At 43.7% G+C, this 13,442-nt stretch overlaps 1 long non-coding RNA gene across 3 annotated transcripts in view; it reads right to left on the minus strand.

Annotated features, from left to right (window-relative positions):
- Positions 1 to 13,442, minus strand: part of LOC135579886 (uncharacterized) — a 132,575-nt gene that overhangs the window by 58,309 nt on the left and 60,824 nt on the right. The window contains exon 1 of one of the 3 annotated variants that reach the window (XR_010473762.1): positions 7,608 to 12,525. The exons of the other annotated variants lie outside the window; for them this stretch is intronic. This is a non-coding gene — a long non-coding RNA (uncharacterized LOC135579886). Of the gene's footprint in view, positions 1 to 7,607; positions 12,526 to 13,442 lie in introns of those variants that run through there. 3 annotated transcript variants of the gene reach the window in all.

Here is a 13,442-nt window from a genome sequence, read left to right on the forward strand (position 1 = left end):
ATTCAGCAGTCCTTCCTCTGGCCTTGACTTTGCGTGCCACTGTCCTTACCGAAAGAAGTAATGACACAACCCTGGCTGGAATGCAGGCTGTGTTGGCATCTAGTAGCCCAGATGCTTTGTTGAACTCTCTCCATCCCTCCACTCTGCAAGACTGTGCTGGGAAGATAAGGAGCAGATTACTGCTGAGGTTTCTGGCTCTCCTCCTTCGAACCACGGCCGGCAATTCCAAGAGAAATTACTCTCTTTTATGTTCTGGCACTTCCAGTGCTGGCAGAAGGGAAGAAAACAAACCTGAGGCTCCCAGAAACTCCATAAACAAACAAAGATTTGTTTTCAATGTGGTTCTGAAGAGAGCCAGAGATCTGGGGAGCAGAAGGAGGAGGGAAGATTGTAGCCTCAGCATTGGTGAGTGTTTCTCCTAAACACAGAACAAAAATGAGCATGCACCTCTCCTGCACATTACACCATCACGACATCCAGCTTGGACAGCAGGTGCTGTAATTCTGAGGGAGAGATCCCTTGCAAAGTGCACTAAACATGCTTGCTTGTTGGTCTGCCTTACCCGAGGGCATTAGATAGTGCTGGCAGGCTGAAGAAACCTGCTGCTTCAGCCACAAGAAGGACAAACAGGCTTGGGTACATCACAGCAGATCAGACAAGCGTTCTTCCAGGTGTGGAGGCACATCCAACATCCCTGCTGCCTTGCAGATGAGAACAGAGCAACTTGAAGTCTTGCACAGGAGCTCTTCTAGAGGGAATTTTTTCTCTTATCCCTCTATGCATTGAGGTGGTCCAGACAACAGCTGCTCTTCGCTGAGCACACTAATTACGTTCCTGAGCCCAGTGGGTGGCATAAGGAGAGTGCATGCTGCTCCATGTGCCTGTTATACTGTGACTGCAAGACAGAGAGGATTGAACTCAGAAATCGTCGACGGCTGAGTTTGGGAGGCCACTCAGCTGCTGGTAAGGCAGGGGAAGCAGATGAGAGGGCTAATAGAAACTGTTCTATGTGAGAGCTCCAGTACCTGTGGGGAGGCAAGTTTTCCCAGCTGGAAGCTCTAAGCAGACCTGCAAGCTGGTAGATGTTCAGGAAGAAACTGCTGAATAAAATTGTTTCCTCCCCTTCCTCCTAAGAGCTGCTGAGATTGTTGCTATTGTTAGTGCATCCTCAGTGCCCTTATCTAGGCTCCTGCCACTTTGAAACTACCCTAATAGGATATTCTTACGGAGACTACAGCTTGATTCTGTCCAGGGCTATTCTCCTTAGGCAGTGAAACCTTGTTTTACTCACAGATTAACTAACGTCACACTCACATGCATCAAACTGCATGACTTTTGCAAATCGTAGTGATGAGCACCTGCTGGCCCTAGCCCTAATCCTAACTTTGTTGATGGTACCATTTTCTTACAAATCTAAACCAATTAAACTGATTCACCATCACATGCTGCCCATGCTTAAGTACTCGAGCTTAAATATATCCAATTTCTTTTTTTCCCTGGAAATGGTTGAACCTGATAGAACCAGTAGCTAAAAGACAACTTGTTTGCCACACTGATTTAAGTAAGAGTAAGGTCCAGCAATCACCATCTCAAACACACTAGTTTAGCAAAATGCTGCAGCTTGATCAAGTGTGCTGTTTGGCTGCGGAGTCACTATGTGACAGATGTGATCTGAAAAAATAGCCAGCTGGTCAGATAACAAGAGCTCAGCTCTTAATCCCATCATTAATGAACAAGTAAGTCAAGAATGAGTCACTTCTACCTCTCTGGCTTAGTTTTTCTAATAAAAATGAATAACCTTTTCTTTTTTTCTTCTTTTATTTTGAATTTATCTACTTCGCTGTGATGTTCTGCAGGCTGATTAATGAGGTGTTTTTCTGTGAAACAAGGCAAAAGGATGCTGGTCCTGGGAACAGTCTTGTGGACACGCTGCTGAAGAAGTGAATATTGTCAGGGGTGACACAGCATAGAGGCCAGATTTAATTTACTGCTCTGCTGTCCCAGGGCATTGCATTGCCACTTCCCACCCAGTAATTTTCCCTTCTTGGATTGATTTTAGCAAAAACTACTAGGGATTATTCAGAAAGGCACCTCTTGCAGCGTAATGAAAAACACTAATAAGACTAACTCTATAAGGGATACCCTTACCCTTGAAAGCTCCACAAAGTACAATATACATCTTGCTGCTCCACTATTCAGGTATGCATTTTCCAGGAAATGGATGCATATATTTATATGTACATACATTTTCATTTTAACATTGGCTTCTTTCTGCTCTCACTCCAGCACAACAGCTCAACAGCTCTTGGAAGCAGTTCACACGACAGCACAAAGGGAATAATTGCGAACTTCCGCAACAGCTTCGCACGACCGATGGGGCTTGCTGTAGGAAGGGAATGCACACATGTACCCAGCCTTCTGAAGGTTCAGCCGTGTTTTCTGAGCCACAGGACCGGATCCTGGTATAAATTAACATTTTCCATTCCCAGATGTTTGTTCCGCCTTGTTGTGACACCTCTTACCTAGTTTCAGGCTGACCTTGTGCTGAGCTTGAGACTGTTCACGAGTTTTTTAGTCATTGTTAAGAACAAGGAAAAAGAAACAAACATCTGGTTAGCAGAGCTGCCAAGTGCGCATTCCTTCATTGTTTTTCAACCTTTCAATCCCTTTGTTTTCAGCCTTAAATTCCATTTGATAAATGCATGGAGAGCCATGGAGCACTGATTAGATGCAATTCTGGTCCTGACCCACGCCACTGCTCCATCAGCATTGCCTCAGTGGAAGCACCACTGACATTCACAGACCCCAAACAGGGGTAAGGGCCTTCTGAATCCATCCCAACCTTGTTTACATATGGAGGCCTGATTCTACTCCCACTGAGGTCAATGGGAGCTTTGCCACCAACTTCAATGGGAACAGGATGGGGCTTTAACGTTGTGACTGCACTGAAATGGTGTTCAAGCCCGTTCTCTGCCAAGATGTGGGCTTCTCAGTTTCTATAGCTGTACTGTGGTTTGGGGTTTTTTTGTTGTTGTTGTTGCTGTTTGTTTTGGATTTTTTTTAATTGGAAACAACAACTTTATTGAATTTTGGCCTGTGGTGCTAGCACAGCCGGACCAGACCAGGTGGGGTTGTTCCAACAAAGGCTCATGAAACATCAAACACAAGAGGGGCCACATGACAACAGTTTCACCTTCTTTGGCTACACAAGCTTCATCCTGCTGCACTTCTGCACGGGTGCATCCTCCTGGACCACAACTGCTCAGACCTGCACGAACTTGGACCAGGGCCCATCCTGCCCAGCTATAGGCACCTCTCTACAGCAGCTAAGTTAAGGAAAGGAGCTGCCTTATATTTCATTTAGCAATAGAGAGACCCCTCCAAGGGTTGATTCAGACCTTGACCAGTCTGAACCACCTTCCAGAAGCACCTGTCTTTTGCAACAGCCTACATTTTTAGTTGAAGCCAGGAAAACAGGATCAAGAGCTCAGTGTGAAAAGCAGCTGTAAACCCCTCCAGAGAGATATCCTAGGGAAAAGGTAAGGTATGAAAGGACCACTGTGTTCTCAGTCAACGGGATGTCTTAGCAAGGCATTGCATTAGCTGTTGCTTGGAATAGCGAGCATCTGAGTCTTTTAAAAGCTTCCCTCTGTTTTTTATTTACGTGTGAGTAAGTCTGTGTTCCTGAAAACCAGATTTGAAGATCATTAATCTGAGACAAGAAAGTGCCAGACTTATACAATGCTGTCCCACCCAGTTGTCAATCCTCATCGACCCCAACCTACGCAACAACTGACGCTGTGAAGCGGGATTGTACCGGACTGGAAAGTCTCTCTTTTCCATCAGAGATGCCAAGTCTGCGGTGTGGCTCGATGATCCAAGTTGACACCAGCCATGAGAACAATTCCATATCCTCCCCGCTGGTCACTTCCAAAAATGCCAAGTTTTGGGCAACACAATGTACGGCATTTCCAGCAAACCGCTCAACAATCTCATTTGCATTGCCAGTTTTGTTTTGGTTTTTTTTTTTTTTTCCCAAATGCTTTTTCTTTCAGCCATACATTTTAGATTAAGAAATAATAATCATGCAATCTCACAGGAAATTGGGCTTTCAAAATCGGGATGCAAAGAAGTGTAGTCCAATGGAGATTTGAGCACCCAGACTTTACAGCCCTGCAGCCTTTTTCATTAAGATTAGTTTCGGTTTCTGGCCCATGCTTTCCCATCACGAGTCTGTTTTTTACATGACACCTTTCCAAGGATTTCTTCATTCAAGGGAACTACAAACTCAAAAGCCAGTTATTAATTTCACTTGTGAATGTACAGTCTCTCTCATCGAGCTTCAATTCTGATATAAGGTGATTTCTGAGTGAGGAAATTACAGCCCAAAAGAGAGCTATTAGGTGTCCAGATCCTACACACAGAAGCTCTGAATGTTATCAGTGAAATTGCTCAGAGAGCTTCCAATCTTATAGCTCAGAAGAAAAGGGACTGTGGGTGTGCTTGAGAATATACATGCAGAAGGACGTCGGCATACTGGACTTGTCCTGGCATTTCATAAGCCTAGACAGCAAAGCCCTTTTGTCAGCTGGAAGGAGGAAAAATGTCACTCACAGCTAGAGTTTACAAAATACTTGTATCAAGAAACATGGACAAGTATAGTGGAAGCTACTGGGAAGTTCAACTTTGTGGAAGGAAAATTGCAAAAACTTTCTTAAGCTTTCTATCAGTTCCATCTACTGAGTTCTACCAATTCAGAGTGGCTTAACAGCCTCTACAAAACAGCAAAAAGCACCCATAAAACCTTTAATAAAGAAAAAAATTTTGGAAAGCAAATTTGACCAGGTCTTCTCCAAGTGAAGGGACTACATTCAAGCTTTGGAAATTCTTCCTCTGTGTTGCACAGATGCCCCCTCACTGACCCATAACTTCATTTAACTCTCCTCAAGAGGAAAAACGGAATCCCTGCTAAAATTATTAGCTTTCTCAAAGAATATTTTCTTTGAGGAAATGGCCAGCACACGTGCTTTGCTTTCTCATGAATACAGCACAAATTCTGTGCTTCTGCAGCTAAGATTTTCTTTTTTCCCCAAAGGCAAAAGAAAAATTAGTACCCTGTGATACTCTTGACTTTCCTGTCGCACTTTTCGTGGAGATGCCACAGAGCTCAGCGTATAGACCTCCCCTGGTTTGCATGCTGTATACCACTGCTACTTTGAACGCTCAGTGTCCCTTGGTCCCATACCCCACTTCTCTCAAACTGCCTTTGCTTCTGCAAAATACAAGTCTGTAGGCTCCAAGCATAGGGAGTTTGGTGGGTAACAAAGACATCCAACAGCTTTAATTCACTTTTGTTCAGCTGCCTGCCCACCCCCAAAAGAAGTGTCATAAAGTGGGAGATTCAGACCTGAAATGCAGCCCAGGAACGTTAGCTGGAACCCCACCACAGGCTCATAAGACAACATCTGCCCTGGTCTTTAGAGGGGAAAACCAAACCAGCACAAGTTTGTGCAACACGTAATTGAACACATTTGTTCTCCAAGGCAAGGAGGAAGAGATTCGTGCTGTCCTCCTCGCATCCATCCAGGGCCCTACGTTCCCAGACTTCGCTTAATGTGATCTTTCTCAGCTTCTTGGTCATATTTTCTGTATGTAGCTGAAGGAGTTTCCCCGTCATGGAGGTTTGCTAACCATAAGGGTTGCAAAGAGCATGGAAATATTAAGAGCAGTTGACAGAAGAGCTCTCAGGGGGACACAAAGGCTCCTGGCTTACCACTCGGTGTACAGGCCCTTAGGATAATGCATATCATCTTATTGTTATAATTATTATTACTTTCATTAAAAGTAGAGGAGATGAGAGACCCATAAGGGGAGGAGAGCCTGCAATTGCGCATACCTTTTTTATGACGCCCAATACAAACCACGGTCCTAGCCAAAGCACCCAGACAGCCTATCTCATCAAATCCAGCTGCAATAGTGAAGAGACCTACAAGTTACATGATAAAATGCCACATTACTAGATATCGTGGCCTAAGACACAGGAGAGTTCAAAGCTACTCCCAGCTTTGGCTATTACCGCATCTCAGTCCACATTCAGCTTGCTATTCCAGAGTACCCAGAGGTGCTCTCCAAGCTCAGACTATGCTGCCCATTCTGAAGAAAGCGGGTAAGTTTCCTTTTTGTTCAAGACCAGACCAAAAAAAACCTCAACTCTTCATTCCCCCACAGCAAGGGGAAAAAGCAAGACATTTTTCCATACAAGACAACGCTTTGACACCACAAGCTCCATCAATTGAAATATTCCATACTAAGATTAACTGATTTTTTAGCTGGGCTATCTATTCCACTAAGTAAATGCCATGGCTGCTGAAATGAATTCATGAAGCTAGAGGCTGCATAACAAAACCCAGTCTGGTTTGTCCCCAGCACTCAATTTTGCAGGGATGCAGGTTTGAGAGCCATGACTTGTGTCTTCTGCTGGCAGAGTCAAAGGGAGGAGATCTTTGGCAACAAGAGGAATCAGGGTAGGTAGAATGAACATCTGCTCATGGCCGAAGCAGGCAGAGCAAAACCATAACCTCTCACACTACAGGGAAGACACAGCATTTCTCAGACTGCCAACATAGGGATTCCAATGAGTGCTAATTATGCCAACTTGGGTACAAAGCATTCCTGTTTCCTAGTACAGACATATACCAGCTGAGATGATCTTGTATCATTGCACCTTCTTATCGTACTTCAGACCAGAAGTCAGAATAAACCACAGGTTTCCCAAATGAGAAGGTGTTAATTTACACAGGTGGCATCTCAGGCATCACAAAATATGGCTTTCTCACTTCTTCCGAATGCTGTGCAAGTACCATCACCCCCAAAGCAGCTGTTTCTCTGTCTTCAAAATGTTCCTCACCCTACCATGTACTTTAAAACTCCACACAGAGAAGTCCCACACATGCAACTGACCTTGAGCAAGACAAGGTGTCACCTCCAGCACTAAGTCCATCCCACGTTTTTCAGCTCTGAGATGAAACATCTCAGAATCTGAAACAATGAGTAGAAACAAATTAATCTTTCTGATCCATCTACTTCTAATCCACCAAGGAGTGTCCTATAGCTTGTGACTGCTGGCTTATTACCCATTCCTCCCAGAACACATTAATCACTTTAAGACATAATAAAGCTTTCTAATGAAGAACAAACTACAGCTGTTAAGAAAAAGCAAATGCTAAGCTAGCTTTTGTGGGCATATCATATAGCAATGCTACTACAGTGAATTTCTCATTTATATGCACACAGTTTCATTTTGATGCATGCAGTTGCCATTCATTAGCACAAACAAAGTTAGCTTTATGACTATTTTAATATTTTTATTTTGTTTGATGCGCATAAGACACTGATGCACTCAATGAAAGCTCCATTGAAGTCAGTGGGAGGCAATGTTTAAGCAATAAGGTGAACTTTTCAATAGACTAAGTTTTAACCTGGGTTGATAACGCGAATTAGTCTCAAAACATTAACCCCACATGCCTTGCCTACACCTGTCTCAACTGTCTACAGCAGATATGACCAAGCTGCACAAAACCATGTACTGTAGAGATATCCATGCTTACCTTGGCAAAGGTGAGGTAATTCATGTAGAGTCACTGGAGTTGGACTATTCCCAGTACCAACTTGCTCCGCTGTGACTACTTGACCTGTTGGTCTGAAATGTAGCCCAGGAAAGGGAACAGCAGGAGGTCAAAGACACATGACCTATGTGGAAATGTTAAAGCGAGCCATGCTAAGTCCACCACCTAAATAAATGGCAAAGAGGAAGACAGAACATGGGGACAGACTGTGGAGTCACACACACCAGTGGAAGCAAGGGAAAAAATCAGTTTGAACATTAGGAAATATCTTCTGTTAGTAAGGATGGAAAAGTACTAAGGCTGCAATCACTGCCAGCCTCTATGAATAGGTAAGACATGTCTGTTAGGACTAAAAAGGTGCCATTGGTCATGCATTAGGGAAAGAAAAGGGACTGCATGGTCTCCTGAAGCCCTGTGCAGCTACACTGTCCAACAGCAAGACATATTTGGGGGCTTGGGAACATTTTAGAGTTTTTGCTTTTGCAACATATCTGATTCTCTAGTGGCACTGCATTGCTTCTGGCTGAACTATAGGACTATGACCAATGCTAAACTCCATGGGTTTAAAGCATCATACTGATCACACTGGGATCACACCTACAAAACTACCTGGTCAGGTTTACCTTAGATTTATCTGTGTCAATCTGAAAAGCGTATCTGAAAAGTAATTTATAATCATCATCTAAAATAAGCATAATCTACTCCCATTCTACCCTCCAAACCTTCTATACTTAAACTTTTCACCTATGGTCTCTGTGCACTCATCCTTTTACAGAAAAACTATCCTAAAGGTCAAGATAGTTGGAGAAATATAAACTCTTGCATATGGAGGAGAAGACAGCTCTTAAGACTCATTCATCGCCATTTTTGGACCAACAGGCCATGAAACTCTGCAGTTTGCCCAGGTCCTGCCATCGTGAAGACTGAGGTCTGCCCCTTTTGTCCTCCTGGAAGCAAACCTAGATGGTGTGGGTTCACATCTGACCTGCAGATGTGAGGGTTGGTGAATAACCCTGCTTCTCTGTTCTGCTGGTAGTAGCTTCCATAGGGTTGGGTTTTCATGAAAGCCAGACTGCTCTCTTATAACACCCTGTGGCATGCAGGCTCTGGCTGCAAAATGCCTTGTTGCCACCTAAGATCTCCCCTTCTCCAGGGCAGTAAGAAATCAGACAAAGAATCTGCAAGAGTTAGAAAGGGCAAGGGGCCAAATCAACCCAACTACAGAGTTTCTGGGGCTACACTTCAATGCTAAGGATTACCGTGAAAGATTTGTGCTTGGTTACACAGAAGCCAAATGAAGAACCAGGTTTTTAGTTTCTGTGTGTTTGTGTGTGTATGGACATGGGGAAGTTCATTCTCTTTATTTGTGGGTTTCACTGGTATTTTCACCAAAAAGGATGGTGCTTTGAAGCTGGAAACTGGGTATGTTCCTTAAGAACTGGGGTTGATTCCAGAATGCAATTATATTATTAATACAAATAAAGCATGACATTTCCTACTACAGCACATCCAGAAGGAATTTTTACACAGTTTTTAAGACTCCAGAGTCACTTCAGCCCAATGCAGGCAGCCAGTCACTCTGGAAAACCAGCTGCACAGAAGAGCAAAGACTAGTTAAAAGAATGAAGTGTTTAAATTTTCATTTTTTAAAGAAGTGACTTTCCTTTGTATTGCTTCACTGATTTTCAGTGAGCTGAATAGATTAAGTTACTGCATCATAAGCAATAGTTGAATTACAATCATGAACATACTTTTCTTTGGTGAACTTGTAGAGAAAATGAATACCATTTTTCCACATACCTGAGAAATAAAAGCACTTGTGGAGAGGAATCTCTCCCACAGGGAACCCTTGTGTACTTTGCAGTAGTATTTTATTAAGAGCTGGAGAGTTCAAAGGTCTCACAAATGTAAGTTTTCAATTAGCTTTCCATTGTGTCCCAAACAGTCTCTAAATACTCAACTAAACTTTAATCCAATCACTTGATTTGACTCCAAGCATGATTTATCTTTTAATCATCATCTGTTCAATGAGGGAGAAAAGCAAACTTGTTCTTGGCCCATCATGACTCATACATGATTTTACTGCGATCAGAGTTGTGTTTTCCTTTTGGCTGATGCCTTGGCAGTTGCAAGCATTGGCTTTGGCTTTCTATTTAGGTATGATCTTTCCTGCTCATTTCCCCACCTCCCCAAAATGTTGAACAGCACTGAATGTTTGTCTTTTATACCTTTTCCCACCGAGGCATGTGATATTTTTCTTTCAGTATCTCGATGTTGCATTAATCAAAAGTGTCTGCTATTTGACCTGCACTCAAAACACAAAATGTGTTTCAAAAAGGGGCTCACTATTTAAAACAAATGGCATTTTCTTGGAAGGACATATTACACAGAGAGCAAAACAACAGTAAGACACAAAACAGCCAGTACCTTCTGGGCATCCACCAAGAGCTCAGCTGTTGGAGCTGGGGCAACAGTGTTTCCTAGCAGAAACAGCCTGATGAGATTTAATCCTTCCTCCATGTGGCTTGCTAGCCTCCTGAGCTCATACTTGTGGCATGCCTCAGTTTCTCTATCTGAAATCAAGATTTTTATGCAGCACCTTTATAATACTGTTCTGCCTTTCATAAGTTATCCATAACAGCTGAATATTACATGGCCAGCACAGTATCTAGGTAAGTTCTCTGGGAGAAATGCACACTTCCAGCGGGCCCTCTGGGAGCTGCAGCACTCTGTTCACCAGCCACAGCTACACCATTTAATGACCTACCTCCCCGAAGCATCCCAGCCACGTGCTTTTGCCTTCATGCAGCAGCCACAGTGAAATGCATCTCTCCAGCTAAAACACGGAATGAGCCCAACCTTTGCCCATGAATGGCATGAACTGCAGATCCTTTGAGGTCTGGAAGTGTTGTGCAATGTCTTCCCATACATTATTATTCATGTCAGTGGCTTGTGCAACTCACGGTTCCAGCCGACAGCAGGGGCAGAGTTTGCAAAAAGCTGCTCTCACCGCAATTTGCTGGCTGCCCAGAACCGAGAAGCAGCAGAACTCCCCAGAGCATACAGGTTTCTCAAGAGATTTCCCATCAAAGTCTTCCTCACTACAGCTAGAAATTTCAGACAAATTCCTTGAAAGCTGACTCAAAATTTGGTGCAAGGTTAATAGTGTTTGATAGTCTGCTCTATGTGCCAAGTTTCAGTAACAGCGAGTTTCATGAAAAGCTCTTTTTTTGTTGTTTTTATTTGGGTTTTTTTTGGTTCTTTTGTTTTGGTGGCTGGGGTGGAACAGAATACATACCTACAGACTGAAGACAACTAGCCTCCCCAAATGCAATCAGATGGAAAATGCATTCAGATGGAAAAGACCAGGAGGCTTTTTAAGGTAATGTCAGAACCTAATTGACCAATTCTGCTAGGCAGCAGCAGATACTTGTCTATAGGTTTCTCTGATGTAGCCAGTACTGGATGCTGATGGAAAGAGCACAGGAATCTGCTCATGCTAGTAATTTCCCTGGCATCCTCCCCTAGCTTCCAACAACCTGCAGTTTACAGACTTTTGGAGCTGTGGCTGGTTCATGCTGGGGTTCTCTTTGCCATTATTAGAAATGTCAGTGCTGCTTTCCTCATGGCTTTGAGATACAGCCTGAATACCTGGGAAGCAAAGGAGACATACATAGGTATGTAGAAGAAACCATGCATTTGCAGAAACTCCCATGCCCAAAGTTTCAGTAAATGGATTTGCTAGTTGGGCTTGGTGAATAAGGACTCAGGTAACCTGAATGTAGGAGTAGTTACATTTATACAGCCCTAATTTACATTCGGTCCTTTGAAGGCAACCATGAGGCTGATGTGGACCCCAGTGAAAATGAGTTTCACACCCCTGGACTAGAGGATCTTAATGATTCCCTTCTGGCTTTAAATCTTACAAAAAATCTCTTCTTGTTGATGCTGAATTCATAGAGCAGGACTTCACACTTGGGACCCTAGAAGATGGGCAGCCACCGAAGTGGATCTAAACACTTCACTTTTCATGGTGTGAGAATGCACTTGTGCTGCTGGCAACGGCTCTCAGGTCTTCCACTCTGATGCTCGTTTGTTTACCACTGCCTCTTTCTCTCATGCAGTCAAGTAATGATAACCTTGTTCTTCTGCAGATTGCCCCAGAAAACAGTGCCACTGCTAATCAGCACTGGTTCAGCACAGGGAGGGAAGGGAGAGAGTTTTCCAGACCAATTTGTCATTGTGGCTGGTACTTGATCTGGTTCCCAGATTTCTGATTTTTCTCTCTTGATTTCTTAGATATGTTCCTGCAACGCAAAACAACCCATTGGAAAACAAAACAATCGAAAAACCAAACAAAAACCAAGAGACATCATGATAACATGGTGTGACAGCTCTCCATTAGAAACAGGTTTTGTGCCTGCTTGGTCCTGCTACTTTGTCCACTGAGTCAACCAGGGCTATGACGGACTGAATTGCATCCAAAGCACATGTAAGGTGGTTGGCAGCAGCCAGGAAGAACCACCTCCCAGATGTAGAGCAAGGCTGAAGCATCTCACGCAAGCAGAAGTTTTCCTGTTTTATGCTGCAAACATGTGCTGGCTTCCCATAAAGCAGCAACAGCTGTCAGTCAAACAGACATCACTCTGTAAATCGGCCTGAGGAACACTTGTTTTCAAACCCAGAGCCCCCAAGGCAGGTTTATGAGGTGCCACCTGCATGATTAACAAGTCCAAAGAACCACTATGCAGGTGCAGCGAGCAGGAGAGAAGCCGGGGACCAGGTCCCAGCCTGGCCAGAGCCCTGCCATCAACCATGCCAGCCTGGACTTCAAGCTCTGCTTTCTGCTCTGGTGCACAGCGACTTCCTCAGGCTCCAAAATCTCACCAAGATGACACATTAATGAGAATCATCACGAGAATTCTGACAGAGGTGCAAGCTGGAGCTGCACAAGCATAAGTCTCTCCTCTCTGTCCCATTCTTTTGGCTGGGCCCAGCTGTGTCTTCGCATCAGCTCTCTCCTTAGGGAAAGCAGAAAGACTAATGAAGAAATTAGCCTCAGTACAGGTATGGGAGACAGAATTTGGGGTTTGGTTTGGGTTTTTAAAAAATGTGTTTTCATTAAATCAAGGCCACAAAATAAGAAGAAATAAAGGAAGGGCAGAAGCCCAACAGAAATGGATAAACTTTCCTTCTAAAAACTGTTTATGCACCTTGCAGAACATATGTTCTACAATGGTTTTGCAGAAAGACTGATATTTGTTTTCCTCAGGAAGAAAGCAGCAGAATTATTTTCTTAGCTCCTGACTGGCTGAGTGCTGACTAAACTCGCTGCTCTGATGATACCCAGATTTTAAAGCACTTACTCATGAACGGGAGCAAGGTTACCTAAAGTCACTGCTTTGAGAAAGCCAAATAAGACCACTACTAACAGCACAAGAATGTGACACAAATAGCAGTTTTTTTCCCGTCCCTGGAGATATTTCTCCTTGGTTTTGGAGCCAGGCTATTCATGGCCACTATCTGTAATCCCTGGAGGCAGCGCTATGTTAACCTTACCAGGAGTATGTTTCAGATGGATGAAGAAGACACCGTGAAACACAGCACAAGCAGCCTTCCTAAGGCCACTGCAAAGAGCATCACTTTCCTTCAGAAGTCCCCATGAGCACCTCCATTCCCTTGAGATCAAAACAGCACAGCTAAGCATAGACTGATGTACATGTTGTTTCCCAAAGACAACCATTCGCTCAACTAAACAATCATCACAATCTCCATTGCAGTGACTTGGATGAGGAACTATTTGGCAGTAACAGTCCA

This window comes from Columba livia, chromosome 7, assembly GCF_036013475.1.
Source record: "Columba livia isolate bColLiv1 breed racing homer chromosome 7, bColLiv1.pat.W.v2, whole genome shotgun sequence".
In the NCBI taxonomy this organism is placed as follows: Eukaryota; Metazoa; Chordata; class Aves; order Columbiformes; family Columbidae; genus Columba; species Columba livia.